Genomic DNA, 19,464 nt, shown 5'->3' with positions numbered 1-19,464 from the left:
GTAAATGTCCTGGGGCTGCCATCCCAGGGCAGCATAAACGGGACAGAGTTGGAGGTGGGGCTCTTAAAACAACAGAGATGTCTTCTCTCGCATTTCTCGGGGCTAGATGTCTGAAATCAAGGTCTGGACAGGATGGGCTGCTCCTGAAGGCCCCCATGGAGAGTCCTTCCCACATCTCTCTCCTGGTTTCTGGTGGCCGCCTCTCTGGTGTTCCTTGGCTTGTGGCCACATCACTCCAGGCTCAGCTGCTGTTTCCATATGGTCTTCTCCCCATCTGTCTCTCTATCTTGAATCTCCTTTCTCTCTCTCTCTTTTTTTTGTTAACAAATAAGTATTAATTTTATTTATTTAATTTTTAAAATTTAACTGTGTAAGGTTTTTAGTTAGAGGCTAATTGCTTTACAATATTGTGTTGGTTTCTGCCATCCGTCAACATGAATCAGCTGCAGGTATGCATATGGCCCCTCCCTCCCCATCCCGCCCCTCTAGGCTGTCACAGAGCCCTGGCTTCGGGTTCCCTGAGCCATACAGCAAGCCCCCACTGGCTGTCTGGTTTACACATGGTACTGTGTATGTTTCCACGCCACTCTCTCTAGTCGTCCCACCCTCTCCTTCCCCCGCTGTGTCCACAAGTCTGTTCTTTATGTCTGTGTCTCCTTTGCTGCCCTGCAGATAGAATCATCAGTACTCTGTCTCTAGATTCCATATATATGCATTAATATACGACATTTGTTTTTCTCTTTCTGACTTATTTCATTCTGTATAAGAGGCACTAGGTTCATCCACCTCATTGGAACTGACTCAAATACATTCGTTTTGATAGCTAAGTGATATTCCATTGTATATATGTCCCACAGCTTCCCAAACTATGGAATGCTTCACGAATTTACATGTCATCCTTGCACAGGAGCCATGCTGACCTCTGCATCGTCACAATTGCAGGATATGTGATGCCGAAGCAAGCACTCTCCTTTCTCTTAGAAGGGCACTGTCTCATTGGATTTAGGGCCTACCCTAAATCCAAGACGATCTCACCTCCAGATCCTTCCCTTAATTCCACCTGCTGTTTATTCGCTCAGTCTTTTGTCCGTCTCTTGTGCCACACGGACTGTAGCCCTCGAGGCTCCTCTGTCCATGGGATTCTCCTGGCAAGAACACTGGAGTGGGTTGCCATGCCATGCCTTCTCCAGGGGATCTTCCTGACCCAGGGATTGAACCTGTGTCTCCTGCATTGGCAAGTGGATTCTTTACCACTGGGCCACCAGGGAAGTCCATTAATTCCATCTGCAGAGACCCTATTTCCAAAGAAGGTCCCACTCCCAGACTCCAGGGATAAGGAGTTGGGCATATCTTTCTGAGGGATGTGAGTCCACCCAGAACAGTCTGGGTGCCCCAGGCCACACCGCAGGCAGCCACAGCCGGACCACGCTTAACACCCAGCCTGAGCCTGGGTACCCCTCTGCATCTTCGTGAAAAAGATTTCCTCTCTCAGCTTGGCTGAGGCCACAGAAAGCCGACTGGGACTTTTTGTCAGCTCCCTGAAAGGAGAAGTTGAGTTGTTTTGAGGTTTGGGTGTCGCCGGGCGCCCCCCCCGGGCGCAGGCTGCAAACTTGCTCTGCAATTCTGACCAGAAAACAGGAAGGGGGCAGCGTGGAAAGCCGGTTGCAATCAGCTGGTCTGTCCGCCCGCCACAGCTAACTGTCATTGTCACCACTTCACACGGTGTCGCTCAGCTGCCCTGCGGCCGCCCTGCGAACCACCCCCGGAAACACGGCATCCACGCAGGGCTGCTGTTCCAGCTCAGAAATGCTGAAGGTGCAGAAGACAGGCTAGCCGGGCCGTGCAGTCGGGGCCGTGACCCATGCCATATGCCCTCTAAGAACCTGGCGACTCGGTGCTGCAGCCCTGGCACTGGCCACGGGTCTGGCCGCACAGCCTACCTGGGATGTGCCCCTCTGCCTTGGCATCAGGGCTGCAGATGGGGGCGGTGCTTAGGCTCGGGTTCTCTCTGTCCTTAACAGTAACAGTCACCACTAATATTCGCCAACGCACACAGGGTTTTAATTTCGAAAGCAGAAATGAAACGAGGATCCTTGCTGGCTGGACTCTTTTCCCAAACGGCCAGAAGCTGAGGTTTCAGCGCCTCCATGTAGCCACCGTGGCCTGGCCCACACAGAGAGGGAAGGCTGGGAGATGGCCCCCTAGCTGTTGGGTACATCTGCGGGAGGACAGTGACAGGACAGTGGGCTCTCGGAGCTTTCTGCTGCCCCTGACCCCCCCGCAGGGACCCTAAAAGAGCATGTCCTGGGACTGTGCCAGCCTGGGGTCCTGAGCACCAGCCCCCACTGAGGGTCCCACAGACCCAAAATCACCTGACCCCAGACTCCTCCAGCCTCCCTCCCACCCACCCATCAGCCACTGTTGGTCTGTCCCCTGGCAGCACCTGCCAGCTACCTGGGCATGTCATCCCGAATCAACATGCCGCCCACCATTCACCTTGACCTTTCCTCATACGGATACCTGCACAAACCATGTCCCTCCCTCCCACAAGGCAAGGATGGGCCAGTCCTTGCCCATCATTGAGGGCACGTGGGCAGAGCCACTCAGCTGGAATGATAGAAGGTTCCAGAGCCAGGGGTGTGCCTCTTTGCTTAGGTTTTTCTGTTGAAGAGCTTTGTTAAGATAAAACTCACCCATTTCCAGTAAACAATATAGTGCTTTTAGTACATTCCCAGTGTGGTGCCACCTCCACCTCTAGTACCAGAACGTTTCTGTCACCCCGGAGGAAACCATCAGCAGTCACTCCCCATTCCCCCTCCTCCAGCCCCTGATCTGCTTTCTGGCTCTGCGAGTTTGCCTGTTCTGGGCATTTCTGGACGTTTCATGGGGTCATACAGGTTGTGGTCTTTGTGTCTGATTCCTTGCACTCAGCTTGGTTTTTTTCCAGGTTTATCTGTGCGTCACTGGTGTCTCCGATGGTAAAGAATCCACCTGTAATGCAGGAGATGCGGGTTCAATCCCTGGGTCAGAAAGATCCCCTGGAGGAGGGCACTCCAGTATTCTTGCCTGGAGAATCCCATGGACAGAGGAGCCTGGTGGCCGGCAGTCCATGAGGCCACAGGGAGTCAGACACCACTGAGCAGTAAATACACACACGTCCTCGCTGCAGCGTGTGTCAGTGCTTCGTTCCTTTCTCTGGCTGAGTAATAGTCTGCTCTACAGATAAGACCACATTTTATTTATCTTTCACAAGCTTTCTCAGCATTTCACTCCTTTGTCTGGCTGACTCTGCAGTTGAGTTTTCTCCTGGGCTCTGGGTCCCTTCCCTGCCCCAGCCAGGCCAGCATCCTTCTCTGCCCATAACACGAGGGTAGGGGGTACCAGGCAGACATGGAGGTGATCCCGCTGGAGACTTTTCGGGGTTGACTGAGCCAAGCCCGGGAGGAGAGTGGAGCCCTGGCCAGCAGCCTGCTCCAGGTATGCAGGCCTCAGGGGCATGCCAAGGGCTGGATGGGTGCCAGCAGACACACCTACGACTGTCCATCGGTGTCACGCATCTGCGTGGGCCTGCCGCATCTGCTAAGAGCCTGGTGGCCAGAAGGCATCTGGCGTTTGGGAGCAGTGGGGAGCGAATGTGTAGGGCAGGCCACCAGGGGCCTCGGAAAGCAGGCCAGGGTTCTTGAGCCGAGGCATCCGATCAAAGTAGACAGTCCAAGGGGAGGAAGAGGCGGGGTCGGAGATGGCTGCGTGTGCTGCCTGTGGCTTCTCCCAGGATGCTGGTGAGGACTGTGGTCTAGGGGAGAGGCTTTATCCAAGGGATGTGCCAGGAACACAGAGCCCTCTGGACCCCAGCACTTGTCGGGCCGTAGAGGTTGTCCAGTCATGTGGGGACCTGCAGCAAGCTGGGGCACCTCCTGGTTTTGCTTGTTAGCTACGGGAGGAGGTGAGTTTGTCAGGAAGATTGAATGTTGAGAAAGGGGCATGTGGCCACAGACAGGTCTCGGGACCATTCTAGGGGCATGGGCCACAGCATAGAGGACACTCAGGATCGGGATAGAAGGAGGGAAATCACTGGTGTCATGTGCTGCGCAAACCACCCCCCCAAACCCATACAGGGCCCAGGGCATTCAAAGCAAAAGGGGTGTCAGGGCTGGGAGCCTTTATCTGGTGCGTGTCTGTCTGTCTCCAGGATCATAGGAACCCAGAGGCCAGATTATCTCCTGTACGTGAATACAAAGGCGTTTGGGGGTGTTTCCATGATCTGCTGATGGGGAGTGTCAGGTGTCAGCAGGCAGCTAACTGGGTGGGGAGGTGGTGGAATTAGGCTCGGGAGAGTCTAGGGTAGCAACCTGGGGTACTCCAGGGCAAGATGTGCCAGCCAGACGTCCCCTGACCCCAGCCAGTGGTCAAGGCTCGGCTGGCCTAAGGCTGGCCTTGAGGCTTGGTGGCTAGAATGTCAGCAACGTGAATGTCAGGGTGGGAAGAAGGGGAGTGAGAGCCAGGCCAGGGTGGACGCCCAGGAAGGTGGACGTGACAGGGAGACAGGGAAGGGGGGCGGGGGTCCGTGAGGCCAGGAGGCTGAGCTACTCGAGAGCCTGCGAGGGAGGCCCTGGCAGGGCGGCCCCTGGGCGCAGGCAACAGAATGTCTGGCAGCTTCTGTCCCCCCGCGTGGCCTCCCCAGGATGTTGAAAGAAGTCACTGGGAAGGCCCTATGTTGGCAGAGCAGGCTGAGAGAGGGCAGGAGCGGAAGCCACAACCCAGGGTCGGGGGGGTTGGCAGCAGGGCCTATCACACGGAGGATGAGAGAGGGTGAAGGAGGCCTCGTGCGGGACCAGCCTCACGCCTCACAGATGGAAACACCTGGGGACCTAGGCTGCACTTCTGCACCGCTGATGTTGGGGATGGGGACTGTCCCCGTGCACTATCAGCTGTTGAGCAGCATCCCTGGCCTCCACCCACCAGATGCCAGTGGCACCCCCTCCCTCGGTCAGGACGGTCATAAACATCTCCAGATATCACCAAGCATCCCCTGAGGGGCAGAATCTCCTCAGTTGAGAAGTTCTAGGCCGACTGCAGGCAAAGATTGATTTCACTGTTAATGGTTGTCCGGTGCCCAGATGGGTTGAGATTTGATGGGGCTCTGTGACATTGTGCCATTGTGGTTACACGTCACCTCAGCTCTGTTCAGTTCTATCTCGTCAGCTCAGCACAGGCCAGGTGGTGGGCGGAGATGCTGTTTCTGGCTGGCGATCTGCTTCGTTCCTGGGAACGGGCGGCTGGTGCTGCTTCCCGCCCTATGGCCAGCCACAACCAGGAGAACTGCCCACCCATCACCAGAAACCTCGATCCTTTTTTGTGTGTGTGGCCACATTGGGTCTTCATTGCTGCACGCGCACGGGCTTTCTCTGGCTGAGGCAGACAGGGGCTCCTCTCTAGTTGCAGTGCACAGGCTTCTCATTGCAGTGGCTGCTCTTGTTTCAGAGCACGTGCTCAGTAGCTGTGGCGCAGGGCTTCGTTGCTTCGGGGCATGTGGGATCTTCCCGGACCAGGGATCGAACCCATGTCCCCTGCATTTGCAGGCTGATTCTTAGCCACTGGACCACCAGGGTAGTCCCTCCTCCATCTTCCTCACCAATAGCAAAGCTCATTCAGATATGAGGGTTGGGTTTTCCATCCAAGTTTGTGCTTAGGGCAAAGTCTTCAAATGTTATTTGAAAAGCTGCTCGTCAATGCAAAAGAAAAAGAAAAAATGCAGTCACCCATGTGGTGACCCCCCAGAGCTGAGAAGTCACATGCTCCCTGCAGGCTTTCTTTCAGGCAAATGTCATGAAAGAACTTCAGCAGATTTCTGTTGCATTTCATGCTGGTTTCTCTGCACTGAAATTTGGTCACCCCCTCCCATCCCTGTCCTCCTGGGGGTGACTTTCTGAACCTCACACCAGGCGCTGACTGTGGTTCACCTCTTCTTTAAGCAACTCCCCAACAGGAAACAAACCAAGACTGCCCTGGTGGTTTTCACTGCCGGAGAACAAGCAAGGTTATCTGCACTGCCACGCCCCCCCACCCCCCCCCACCCCCCCGCCCACCCCTTGGCAGAATTGTGACGTATTTTATTGTAGCTTTTGATTTCACCTCATGTACTTGGCTTTTTTCATATATTGCTTCACTTTTTTAGTATCATTTTCCTTATCTGAGATATAATTTTTGTGTGTACCAGGGCTTGGCAGACTAGATCCCACAGGTTAAATCTGCCTGCTTCTACACGTAAAGTGTTATTGGCACACAGCTATGCCTGCTCATGTATGTATCATCCGTGGCACCTCTCAAAAGAGTTGTGACAGAGACATCATATGGTCCCCTGATGGTGACCATTGAACATCTGACCCTTTACGAGAGCGGTTTGCTGACCCCCTCACACTTTGCACACATGGAACATTCTAGAACATTCCAGTTACTTTCTCTGTGCACACATCTGACTTCTGCTCTGTTCTCCCTTCCCAGACCTAAGGAAGCCAAGTTCCCACACTGGTTCCAGATGATCCCTATCACCCAACTGAAATCTTTTTGCATTGGTCTGTGCCTTATATATATTATAACCTGGGTCTCCCACATTGTAGGCAGATGCTTTACCGTCTGAGCCACAAGGGAAGCCCACATATATCCACTAATGTACATCTACCCACAGAGGAGTCTGTAAGCCATCTTTGAGGGGTCAGAAAGGAAGGGCTTGCATGTAGATGTCCCAGAAGTTCATCTCATAAGTTCACCTTTCAGCTTTCACTCTCCTTCTCCAGTGCTGTCTGTCCCACAGGCAGCTGGGCTCACTTGTGCGGCCAGGGTGTTTGAGGTCTGGCTGACCACGGTGGGGGCCATGTGGGGCCCCCTCCCGATCTTTCATTTCACGGAGGGGCCCTCGGAGGCTTTCCAGCCACACCCTGGGCCCTGAGGCCACCTGCATCCTGCCTGCAGGGCAACACAATCTGCCAGGCATAGTGGGATGAAGACAGCAAGCAAGACCCCAGTGCCTCCCAACCCTGCCCTTCCCCCCCACCAGCCCCTGGACCCTCCACAAGCTGCTGGGAGAGCCAGCGTGAACTCACTGAGGCTGGTGGGCCAGGCCAGCAGCGTACACTGAGGGCCACAGCACCCCTGGAGGAAGCTAGCATCGGGGTGCCAGATGTGTGCCCAGAAGGAGGCCCTGGAGTTCACGGCACGCAGATAGTTCAGCCAGAGAGATGAGCGTGGGGACAAGCTTCTCGTAGCCCGGGCTAGGGGGTGGCTGTGTTCCCAGCCCTGGTGCTTAGTACATATCAGCAGGCGTGGGTGTTCCCAGTTCACCACAGGGATGTCACAAGATGCGGAAAATGGCGGGAGCCGCGTTAAGGAACCACTTGATTGGAAGGAGGGATCCGAGGCAGAGTGACAGCCTGCAGACTGCCCAGCTGAGAAGTAAGGCCACACCAGAGCAGGAGGGGGTACAGAAAGATGAGATGTTGTCTTTGGGGGTGTGGAGAGGATCAGGGTGCCCTACAGCTGTTATTGCCTGTGCCTTTTTGTCAGGGGGTCCCTGGAAGTGTTAGGGAGGGGACAGCCACCTGGAAGACATAGTCCACAGGCACTCTCTGCCCTCCCATGCCTCGCAGACCTGCAAGGCTGCCTCTCTGGCTTGCTGCCTAAGAGTGCAGAGCCCTGACGCCTTGCAGTCATCTGAGGCTATTTTAGACCAAAGTGAAAGTTATATTTTGGGGAACATTGCGTCTAAGAGAAGAGTGAAATTATGGTTGTATTTTAAGCACCCAGAAAGGCCTCCTTGGAATTTGCAAAAAGAGTTGATTAAAAGGCAAAGCGTAGCTCCGGGCCCGGGACACCCCTGCCACAGCCACCGCCCTTTCCGAATGTTCTGGGCACTTTGCTATATCAGGGCTGGTGGAGTGGGGCGGGGGGCACGATGAGAGTGTCTGTCCACCATCCATCAGCCCATCAGCTACATCTGCCTCACTCTTTGGCGCGGGGATGCGGCCAGACATCAGGCAACCACAGGGCCTGGCAGCCGATTTGTTTCCTGGTGATTATCCAGGATGGAGCAGCTTCAGGGCCCTGTCCCCAGCATCACTGGGTAGTTTCCCTCTGGAAGTTTGCTTCTGTGTCATTCAGCCACTGCTGGCCGCAGCCAGCTCCCAAGGCCAGGCCCAGCAACACCTCAGTTACCTGAGGCCCATGGAAGTGACCTGTCTTTTGGAAAGGCCAGGAGGTCAAACTCAAGGCTCTCGGTCCACCACCCAGCCACTGATCAGTCCTCTGACCCCAGCTCGTAACTGTTGACCAGCTCCTCCTGGGTGGAGGGGGAAATGGCCACCCCCTGGCAATGGTCAGGTGCCTGGGCTCAAAGTCTTCCGTGGTGTGAGCTGTCAAGAAATGTTCAATGTAATCCTCACCCGTTTACGGGAGAGTAAGTCACAGCCACCTATGAGAATTTACAAAGTTCTACTTAGCCCTTCCTGAGGGTCCAGGGATCTCTGGGACAGCCGATGTTTTTAAATTGAAGTTTGCCTGGTGGCTCAGATGGTGTAAAGATTCTGCCTGCAATGCAGGAGACCTGGGTTTAAACCCTGGGTCAAGAAGATCCCCTGGAGAGGGGAATGGCAACCCACTTTAGTATTCTCGCCTGGAGAATCCCGTGGACGGAGGAGCCTGGCAGCCCACAGTCCATGGGGGTCACAAAGAGTCAGACACGACTGAGTGACTGACACTTTCACTTTCTTTCATAGTTAACTTACAGTGTCGTGCCCATCTTTGCTTGTACAGCAGAGTGACTCAGTTGTACACATACAGACTTTTTTTTTTTAATTGAAGGATAATTACCTTACAGAATTTTGTTGTCTTCTGCCAAACATCAACAAGAATCAGCCATAGGTAAACGTATGTCCCCTCCCTCTTGAACCTCCTCTCCATCTCCCTCCCCATCCCACCTCTCTAGGCTGATACAGAGCCCCTGTTTGAGTTCCCCGAGTCATACCGCAAATCCCCATTGGCACTCTATTTCACATATGGTAGCGTAGGTTTCCACGTTGCTCTCTCCAGACGTCTTGCCCTCCTTTTGTTTTTTAAGAAGTTTACTTTGGGTTGCACTGGGTCTTCACTGCTGCGCTCGTGCTTTCTCTGGTTGCGGTGAGTGGAAGCTACTCTTCGTTCAGAGTGCAGGCTCTGGGGGTATGGGCTCAGTGGTGGCTGCGCACGGGCTTGGTTTTTAATGGTTTTGTTGAATGTGGTTCCCTGTGCTTTACAGTGGGACCTTGTTGTTCACCCATCGTATGTATAATAGTTTATATCTGCTAATTCCAAACCCCCAGTCCTGCCCTCCCCCACCCCACACCCCCCGGGCAAGCCCAAGTCTGATCCCTGTGTCTGCAAATCTGTTTCCATTTTGTAGATAGATTTATTGGTGCCATATTTTGGATTCCACATATAAGTGATATCACATGGTATTTGTCTTTCTCTTCTTGGCTCACTTCATCTAGTATGATCATCTCTAGTTGCGTGCATAGTGCTGCAAATGGCATTAAGTCGTTGGTTTCCGTGGCTGAGTAGTATTCCATGGTATACATGCACCACGTCTTCTTTAGCCGTTCTTCGGTTGGTGGACATGTAGGCTGTTTCCATGTCTTGGCTGTTGTGAAGAGTGCTGCTATGAACATAGGGGTGCGTGTATCTTTTTGAATTAGAGTTTTGTCCAGGGGTATGCAAAGCAGCCAGTTTTTTAATTTCTTAGCAGAGTCTAAGGCTCATTTCTCAGCCAAGGCTGATTCTACCACCAGGGGACATTTGGAAACACCTGGAGATTTTTTTTTCTTTAATATTTATTTGGCTGCATCAGTTCTTAGTTTTGGCACATGGGATCAGTTGCTCCTCTCATGTGGTATCTTAGTTCCCTGACCAGGGATCGAACCTGAGTCTCCCACATTGCAAAGCAGAGTCTTAACCACTGGACCGCCAGGGAAGTCCCTGGAGATGTTCTTTTGTTGACCAAGGGTGCTGCTGAACATCCTACAATTCACAGAACAGCCCTTCTGCGAAGAATGATATGTCCCCAGAAGCCTGTATCAGCCGAGGCCAAGACACCTGCTCTAGTTTAGGGGTCTTTAGGATGTGCAGTTGAAAATCAGGCCTGGGGTTCTGGACGGGGTCTTTCAAGGGGCCATGTAGATCCAGGAGCCACTGCCTGCACAGAACAGCTTGATGGACGTATCAATGTTGGTGAGGTTGGGGGGGCGGAGGGGGAGGTGGGAGAGAAGGTAACAAGGGCACGCAGCCCTGGAGGAGTGTCTCCAGTTCTGCCAAAGTGCCTGGACCAGCTCTTCCCCGTCAGCACGTGACTGCACCCCTCCCTGCAAAACTGACCACCTCCAGGGCCTCTGGGCAAAGAGCTAACTCTGCCCGGAAGCCTAGCTCGGCTGCGTAGATGCCATGTGACCTACAGCAAGCTGACCTCTCCATGCTGCCTGCTGCTCTCCCCTGCCCCAGGGCCTTTGCACATGCCGCACCCTCCTGCACCATCATCTAGCTAGGTCCGCCCCCGAGGCTTCCTGGGAGAGGCAGAGGAGAGCTCCAGAAGGTCCCAAGGCCAGCAGGCTCCTAGCACAGCACCAGCACAGTCCCTGAAGCTCCGAGAGGCCCTCTGGTGCTCAGGGCCCATTAGTTTCCTGCAGCAGCTCGTGTCACCCAGCAGCCCCAGATTTCAGCTGTGGCAGAGCAGGGAGGAAGCAGGCACGGTGGTGCGGTCATGGCAATGCTGAGGCTGGGGGGGACACCTCGTGGGGATCTAAGCCCCCCTGTGCATGGGTGGCCTTCGATGCCTGCTCCAGAGCTGCCCCTTAAAGAAGATGGGAGGGACTTCACTGGTGGTCCAGCGGTTAAGAACTTGCATTCTTAACCTGCGTTAAGTTTCCATCCCTGGTCGGGGAACTAAAATCCCATGTGCCGCAGAGCAGCTGAGCCTGCACACCATAACTACAAGCCAATGAAGCCAAATAAATATTTGAAAAAAATTTAAAAAGATGGGAGACACTTTTTAAAAGATGCTGAGTGAAAGAAGCCAGACACACAGGGCCACATCCTTCTGATCCCATCGACATGAAGTGTCTGCAACAGGCAGATCCAAGGAGACAGAGACCAGATTAGTGGTCGCCAGGGGCTGGGGGAGTGGAAGTGGGGAGTGGCTGCTTACGGGCACAAGGTTTCCTTTGGGGTAATGAAGCGTTCTGGAACGCGATAGAGATGACGGCTGCCCGACATAGCAGACCTGCCAGACACCACCAAATCGTACATTAAAACAGTAAATTTTACCACAATTAAAGCCTGAATATTCATTGCAAGGACTGAAGCTTAAATACTTTGGCCACCTTATGTGAAGAGCTGACTCACTGGAAAAGATCCTGCTGCTGGGAAAGATTGAGGGCGGGAGGAGAAGAGGGTGACAGGATGAGATGGTTGGGTGGCATCACCGACTCAATGGACATGAGTTTGAGCACACTCTAGGAGATGGTGAAGGACAGGGAAGCCTGGTGGGCTACAGTCCACGGGGTGGCAAAGAGTTGGACACGACTGAGTGACAGCAACGTACACGTCCGGAATGCTCCCCATCAGGTCCCACCATGGGCTTCCGGTGGCTCAGTGGTAAAGAATCCGTCTGCCAGTGCAGGAGATGTGGGAGACACAGGTTCACTCCCTAGGTTGGGAAGTCTCCCTGGAAAAGGAAATGGCAACCCACTCCAGTATTCTCTCCTGGGAAATCCCATGGACAGAGGAGCCTGGCGGGCTACAATCCATGGGGTCACAAGAGTCGGACATGACTGAGCAACTAATCAACAGTAGGTCCTGCCACATCAGCCTCTTGGGTTCCTTCCCATCGATCTCGCAGTTGGCGGGCACAAGTGCAGCCATCCCAGAGCCAGTCCTGTTGGCTCTGACCTCTGGGGTGGCCCCCAGCGCGCCCGAGCTCCATCTCCCGGGGCCCCACGGAAGCCGCCGACCCTGCAACAGGACACAGGACCGGCATGAGGTTGGACCTGAGCCCCTTTAGGTAAAATTTCTCCAGCAAGTGTGGAAGTGCTCCAAAATGTTTCAGCCAGCCACTTACCTTTAACATCACCATTTCCACCCAGAGAATGTTTCATTTCGTTGTGAATTGGCAAAACCCTCCCCCAGGACTGAAAGATAATAAAATCGGCCAGAGCAGGTTCGCAGTGGCTGTTCCTGTGGAATGTCTCCTGGATTCAGCCGTTCACACTTAAGCTCTGGTATAGTAGTTTACCCCAGGGGTCTGTAAACTGGTTCTGTAAAGGGCCACGTTAATTAGCATTTCCAGATTTCACAGCCGCTCAGTCTGTATCACAGCTACTTAGCTTGCAGCTACTCACCCCGCATCGTAGAGCAAAAGCAGCCGCAGACAGGACATAGATGAACAGTGCGGCCATTTGTCAATAAAACGTCATTTACAAAAACAGGCAGTGGGAGAGCAGCATCAGAGATACCCAGACTGGGGGCTTCCCCAGTGGTCCAGTGGCTAAGACTCCAGGCTCCCAACGCAGGGGGCGTTTGTTCAGCCCCTGGTTGGGGAACTAAAGATTCCACATACCACAAGAAGATCTGGTGCAACCAAATAAAATAAATGCTTTGTTAAAAAGAGAACCGATAACCAGATTGAAGGACATCCTAAAATATACTCACCCCCATCCTCCTTAAGACTGTTAAGGTCTCAAAAATAAGCCTGAGATACTTGATGTGGGAGGACTGAATGTAACGTGATGAGAATGAAAATCGCTCAGTCATGTCCAACTCTTTGTGACCCCATGGACTGTATAGTGAATTCTCCAGGCCAGAATAGTGGAGTGGGTAGCCATTTCCTTCTCCAAGGGAACTTCCCAAGCCAGGGATTGGACCCAGGTCTCCCGCTTTGCGGGCAGATTCTTTATCAACTGAGCCACCAGGGAAGCCCATGTAACATGTGATAACTGGGATAGAAAACAACATTAGGGGGGAAATGAGGACATCTGAATGAATGCAAGCTTAGTTTCGTAATAATGCATCAGTCAGTATCGGCTTCCCTGGTGGCTGAGCTTTAGAGAACCTGCCTGCAATTCAGGAGATGCAGGAGACCCGAGTTCAGTCCCTGGGTCGGGGAGATCCCACTTCCCAACCCACTCCAGTATTCTTGCCTGGAGAACCCCTGGACAGAGGAGCCTGGTGGGCTACAGTCCCTGGGGTCACGAAGAGTCAGACACAACAGCTCACACCCAGGGTCAGTCCGTATTGGTTTTGTTCACTTTTTATGGCAAATGTGCCATCATTATATTGACAGTGGGAGACACCGAGCGTGGGGCCCTTGGGAACCCTCTGTGATATTCTTAGAACTTACTGGTAAGTCTAAAACTATTTTAAAATTAAAAGGTTTTTAGAGAAGAAGAAGGATGTCGAGCCAGACTTGACTTGTGTGTGTGGAGGGAAGGAGGTCCATAGACGATCCCGCACAGGCCAGGTCTGTCGCACAGACAGGCTCCCACCATGTCCATGAGATACGCAGAGCAGATCTCAGGTGGGATCCTCACACAGTGAACTTCGACCTGACGCATCCCCGCCCTCCCGCGCTTCCCGGCGTCCATCAGCTTAGCATCATCAGCGTTCTTTGGTGCTTTCCTCTGTTGCCTGCGTGCTCGCTGTCGCCATATCCTGTCGTCGCTTCCTCTGCAATGTTCCTGCTAGTGCCCGGGCTCCGGCCGGCGGCCCCGCTGGCGCACGCAGGTGACAGTGTCCAGCAGTCAGAGTGGTGTCCAGGGTACCGGCTTCCCGAGGGGCCCACGCACGACTGGGGCCCAGCCACTGAACTCGGTTTCCTAAACAGCCCCTTACCTTCCAGGGCTATGAGGAGTCAAAGCTGGAAGGTGGCTCTGGATAGTGATTTTCTCTCCTCCTGCACCTGTTTCTGCATCATCCGGGGGCCTGGTTTCTGCTCACTTTCCCTCCATGTTACTGTGCCTAGCTGAACAAGGCTACCAAGTGGAGGCACGCTGAGAACTGGACCCGTCTGTTGTTGGGGTGCAGGTGGGGAGAGGCTGCTGTCAGTGAAACCCTGGACTATGACAGTTTCCCATCTCTTGGGGCTAAGCATTAGGAAAACCATCTGATTAAGTATGCGTGCTAAGTTGCTTCAGTCGTGTCCGACTCTTCATGACCCTGTAGACTGTAGCCTGTTAGGCTCCTCTGTCCATGGGATTCTCCAGGCAAGAACATTGGAGTGGGTCGCCATTTCCTTCTTCAGGGGATCTTCCTGACACGCGGATCAAACCTGAGTCTACTGTGTCTCCTGCACTGCAGGCAGATTCTTTACTGCTGAGCCCCTGGCGGAGCGCCCTGATTAAGTATACTGAGCACGGAGCTCTTTGCTCTGTCCTGCTTCTGATTATCAAGACCCTTACTCTAGATGTTCAGGAAAGAGGGAAGGGTATAAGCAGGTGTCCTCTTGCTTTATTTCTCTCTAGAGAGCCTTCGCTCTCATAGGAAACCCTAGAGCAGTAGTTCTCACCCTTCCAGGGATCAGAACACCCTCAGGCTCTGGTTTAAAAATTTAGATTTCCTAGCCTTTCCAGAAATCCTGCAGGTCTGGAATGGGCCCAAGTCTGCATCTTTAACAAGTCCCTACAGCCCATACTTGGATTCTCAACTTTTCCTCTCCCTTATCGCAACCTACCAGAGCAGCATGGTAGAGGTGACTCATGGGGCAAGGCAGAGGAATCTTGACAGTTCTCTTTTTCCTCACTGTTGTAAGCGGGGGAGCCCCAGGAAGACAGCTTTGCTCAACCCAGGTATGGAGGGTGGACCCAAGAGTAGCCAGCGGGGGCGGGGGAGGCGGGGGGGGGGGGGGGGGGGGGAGGGACCTTCCCCTTCCCCCTCCCGTCCCTTCCCCTTCCCCTTCCCTGTCCCGGAGGGCTTGGAGAGAAGCTATAGGGCCTGTAGGGAGAGTGGAGGGATGCTCTCAGACTCTAGTCTCTCCCTCCAGCCCACCCTTGGGAGCTCACCTTTCCTCACAAGGGCAAATGCTTAGTTTTACTGCATGGAACGTATTAAGAGTCCTTACTGCTCTCAGCAGCAGCACCGTGCAGCTTGAGATTTGTGAAAATGTTAGTTGCTTGGTCATGTCCAACTCTTTGTGACCCCATGGACTGTAGCCCGCCAGGCTCCTCTGTCCATAGAATTCTCCAGTGGGTTGCCATTTCCTTCTCCAGGGTATCTTCCAGACCCAGGGATCGAACCCAGGTCTTCCGCATTGCAGGCAGATTCTTTACCGTCTGAGCCACCAGGGAAGTCCTAATTTGTACAGAAATTCATACAGGGAAGCAAAGGAAATTTGCCATTTCCTTTTCCCCTGGAATAGGAAATGGCAACCCACTCCAGTATTCTCACCTGGGAAATCCCGTGGACAGAGGAGCCTGGCAGGCTATAGTCCGTGGGGTTGCAGAAGACTTGGACGTGGCTGAGTGACTAACATACATGCACACGGAAGCAAACCTCATCCTAAAAGGAACTTCCATAGTGAGCCACCACCCACTTACAGAACTAGCCCTCCACTCACACCTCCCCCGCTCAGCTCAGCCTGTGCGTGACTCCTTCCAGCCCACCAGGCCTGCGGGGTCCTCCTTCCCAGATCATCCCACCACACAAATACAAAATAAATCAGTGCAAAGAGAGGTTGAAAAATCTTGCGAAAGGTGCATGATCGCAGGAAGTTATCAAAAGTGACCCGGAGAATTGCTCTGACCTCCAGTTACTCAGCCACACCCAGGAGCAGCAGATGGGAAAGAGAGCCAAGGATGGAAGCCTGAGCTTCCGGAGGGAATGAGTCCATTGTGTTGCTAACTTTACATAGGTGCACTCTGCCTGAAGGGAGTTTTCAGCTGGGTTCACCAGGCGAAGTTCAACTCCATGCTTTACGAACGAAACACACCCAGACCAAAGTAGTTCAGGAAGCTAAAAATAAAGGGACAGGCACAGAGATGTAGCAGACAGATGGAAACGGGATATAACACAGCTGCAGGTTTGATGTGTAAAAGGGAGAGCTGGGGCCTCTGAACAGTGTATGATGAGGGAGATTCCCCATCAGGCCAAAACCCTCAGTTTACACTCTCAAGGTATAATCGTTGTCTGTATCTATGCATCACAGCACAGCAGCTGCTTTTACAAAGCAGAAATTATAAAAGATACTGGGAGAAATAGATGAAAACATAACATAAGGCTCCTTGAGCAGTCAGCAAATAGACAGGGCTGTAACATGCCCAGACCTCACATTTAGGCAGATCTTTGGGCCCTGTCACAAACCCTTCACTCCATTATGAGAATAAATCTTAAGTATTTGTGGAAGTAGTCATCCCTATGTCAAGTCACAGAGAAAGCATCTTAGAGCTTCCAAAAGTAGAAATACTATCATCAGTTAGTTCTCTTCATAATACTGTAAAACTAGAATTAATTTTTAAGGCCCTTTCATATGGAAATTTGTTTTAAAGAAACAGTAACCTCTGTTAACTCTTAGATAAAGGGGGAATCTATAAACCAAAATTGGTGGTAGTTTAGTCACTCAGTCGTGTCTGACTCATTGCGACCCTATGGACTGTAGCCTGCCAGGCTCCTCTGTCTATGGGATTCCCCAGTTAAGGATACTGGAGTGGGTTGCCATTTCCTTCTCTAGGGGATCTTGCTGACCCAGGGATCGAACCTGCGTCTCCTGTGTCTCCTGCATTGGCAGGCAGATTCTCTATTGCTGAGCCATCAGGGGAGCCCATAAACCAAGATTACAGATATTCTAAAAACCATCAATTGAAACCGTATAGTATCAGAATCCGTGGGATGTATTTAAAGCAGTAACAGCAGGACAGTTTGTAACCATAAATACTTTATGTCCATAAATAGGAATAAATGAAAGTAAATGAATTAACATCCCAACTCAAAAACCTGAGAAAAAGAACCAAGTACACCGCAGAGAGAGTGAAGTGTTAGTTGCTCAGTCGTGTCTGACTCTGTGGCCCCATGGACTATAGCCTGCAGGCTCCTCTGTCCATGGAATTCTCCAGGCATGCATACTGGAGTGGGTTGCCTTTCCCTTCTCCAGGGGATCTTCCCGACCCAGGGATCAAACCCAGGTGTCCTGCGTTGCAGGCAGATTCTTTACCATCTGAGCCACCAGGGAAGCCTAGAGAGTGTCAAATGGATAAGACAAGCCCTCGGGAATTCATCAGTTCCTCCCATATTTTTGGTGCAGTAAGAACCAAGCAAGACCCTCCCCCATCAAAGTTTAATTTGTTCTTTATTCTTCTGTAATCTAGCACGTGGTTTCATTTATAACCTAAACCAAAATTTAGTGAAATACAACGTACAATAACTTGTTTCATACTTGGTTTCTTTTTTTTTTCCCTGAGATTCCATAACCCTGCCTCCCCCCCACCCACCCCCTGGCACCGTCCACCGTGAAACTTCAGCCCCTGGTAAGAATCTGTCCATCTCAAAGGGCCTCATCCTGGGCCCAGGAACCCTTGGTGTGTTTTTCAGGGTTTCTGCTCACATCTGTGGCTGACAGCCAGTGCCCTTCCGGGTTAGAGTGACAGAGTCTGTTAGGAGCTGGGGGCACGGAGCGGGAGTCAGTGTCATGTCTCATCAGCACGAGACTCTCTTTACATGCCTGCCATCTACCCATCTGTCTGTCCAGCGGGCAGCTGGCTAGAGGGAGCCTACCGGGTATCCCAAGCCCTGTGGGCAACAGGGAAAGAACAGAACCCAAGCTAAAGCTGGATGTCAGCTGGGCCCTAAAAACCCTCCACTTCCTCATCTGTGAGTCGAGGAGCATGAGGTTGGGGGTGATCATTCTACTTCCTGCTCTACACCCACAGGCCCAGTGAGCCTGCAGCTGTCACCTGTGTGGGCTGACCTGGTAATTGGGGGGTCCAATCTTCTGCCCCACAGCCACCACCTCTCACCATCATTGCCACCCACTTCCCATTGTCATCCTTTTTCTCAGCCATGCCACACAGCACGTGGGATCTTAGTTCCCAGACCAGGGACCAAAGTCTCGACTTTCTGCACTGGGAGTACAGACTGCCAGGGAGTCTCCCACTGTCGTCTTGTCCTCACCCTCCCTGGCTCCGTCTCCCTCCACCCATTCCCTGCACAGCATCAGCGCTGTGGGAGTCACGTTGGCCTAGCTTCTCCTTCCCCACCTCCCACCCCATCCACGCCCATCCTCAAGGAGCTCGCTTTTCTGTCCCTCCCACGCAGCCCCTCTGAGCCTGTGACTCCGCTGGCCCCTTCTGCCCTCCGTGCTTCCTGGTCCCACTTCTCTGTGTCCTTGCCACATCTTTGCGAGGAAACCAGTCAGCTTAGGCAACTCAGGCCCTCTCGTGCGCATCTTGTATGTCAGAGTGTTGACGTCCTCTCCCTGCCTCAGCACTGCCCTGGCCCCTTTTGGAAGAAGGAGGCGTTTCACCAAGAGCCCCTAGTACAGTGGCCGACACACCTTTCCTGTAAAGGGTCCAAGTGTCAGTATCTTCTCTGCCGGAGCAATCTCCCCCAGCACAACTCAGAAGCAGACACAGACTACCTGTAAACGGACATGAACGTGCGCCAGCAGAACCTTATTCATGGTTGCTGAAAGTTGAATTTCCTGTCACTTTCATGTGTGGGAACGTACTGTTTTGATTTTTTCAAGTGTTTAAAAATGTAACAACTGGGACTTCCCTGGCTATCCAGTGGTTAAGACTTCACACCTCCAGTGCTGCGGGCACGTTCAGTCCCTGGTTGGGGAACTAAGATCCCACATGCCAAGCAGTATGGCAAAAAAAAAAAAAATGTGACTGCCATTTTTAGCTCGCACACCACACAGAAACAGGTGGCTGGCCGTAATTTGCTGACCCTGGTGGAGGTCCACGTCTAAGCCTGACCCCCGCCCATTCCTAAGCATTACACAGGCATCCTCCCCATGGCCACGCGCATTTGTGGACAGGTCATCTGTGACTGCTTCACACTCCACCGCGACCCAAATACTTACTAGCTGGCCCAGGTCATCTGTGACTGCTTCACACTCCACCGGCGACGCATATACTTACTAGCTGGCCCTTCACAGGACAAGTTGGCCCGCCCCTGGTTCACACAGAGCGCCTTTCGTCCTCAAACAACCTGAGAAGGCAGGGTTTACCCCCTCGTTTTACAGAAGAGGAACTTGAAACTCATGAGCAGCAAACTAATTTGTCCCTCTTGGCACAGCCCCCCAGCCCAGGACCACAGGGACCCACTGGAATTCCCTGTCGATGTGGAGCTGTTCTCCTGGGTTCCTCATCAGAGGTAGCCCTCCACCCCGCACACACCCAGGGGCGTTATTTTCCCGGCATTTCCACACAGGAAAGCCCCAGGCTGACTGGATGCCCCCCC

General features: G+C 52.9%; 1 protein-coding gene and 1 non-coding gene across 14 annotated transcripts in view; one reads left to right on the top strand and one right to left on the bottom strand.

The window, feature by feature from the left end:
* The window catches only part of MYO9B (myosin IXB), a 107,823-nt gene that overhangs the window by 27,604 nt on the left and 60,755 nt on the right, over positions 1-19,464 (top strand). The window lies entirely within an intron of this gene.
* On the bottom strand, positions 863-966 carry LOC139184267 (U6 spliceosomal RNA). The gene has a single exon (XR_011567859.1). It is a non-coding gene; the product is annotated as a U6 spliceosomal RNA (small nuclear RNA).

This window comes from Bos indicus, chromosome 7, assembly GCF_029378745.1.
Source record: "Bos indicus isolate NIAB-ARS_2022 breed Sahiwal x Tharparkar chromosome 7, NIAB-ARS_B.indTharparkar_mat_pri_1.0, whole genome shotgun sequence".
NCBI lineage: Eukaryota > Metazoa > Chordata > Mammalia > Artiodactyla > Bovidae > Bos > Bos indicus.
Note: the sequence above shows the minus strand (reverse complement) of the source record. Positions and strands in the feature narration are given on the sequence as shown.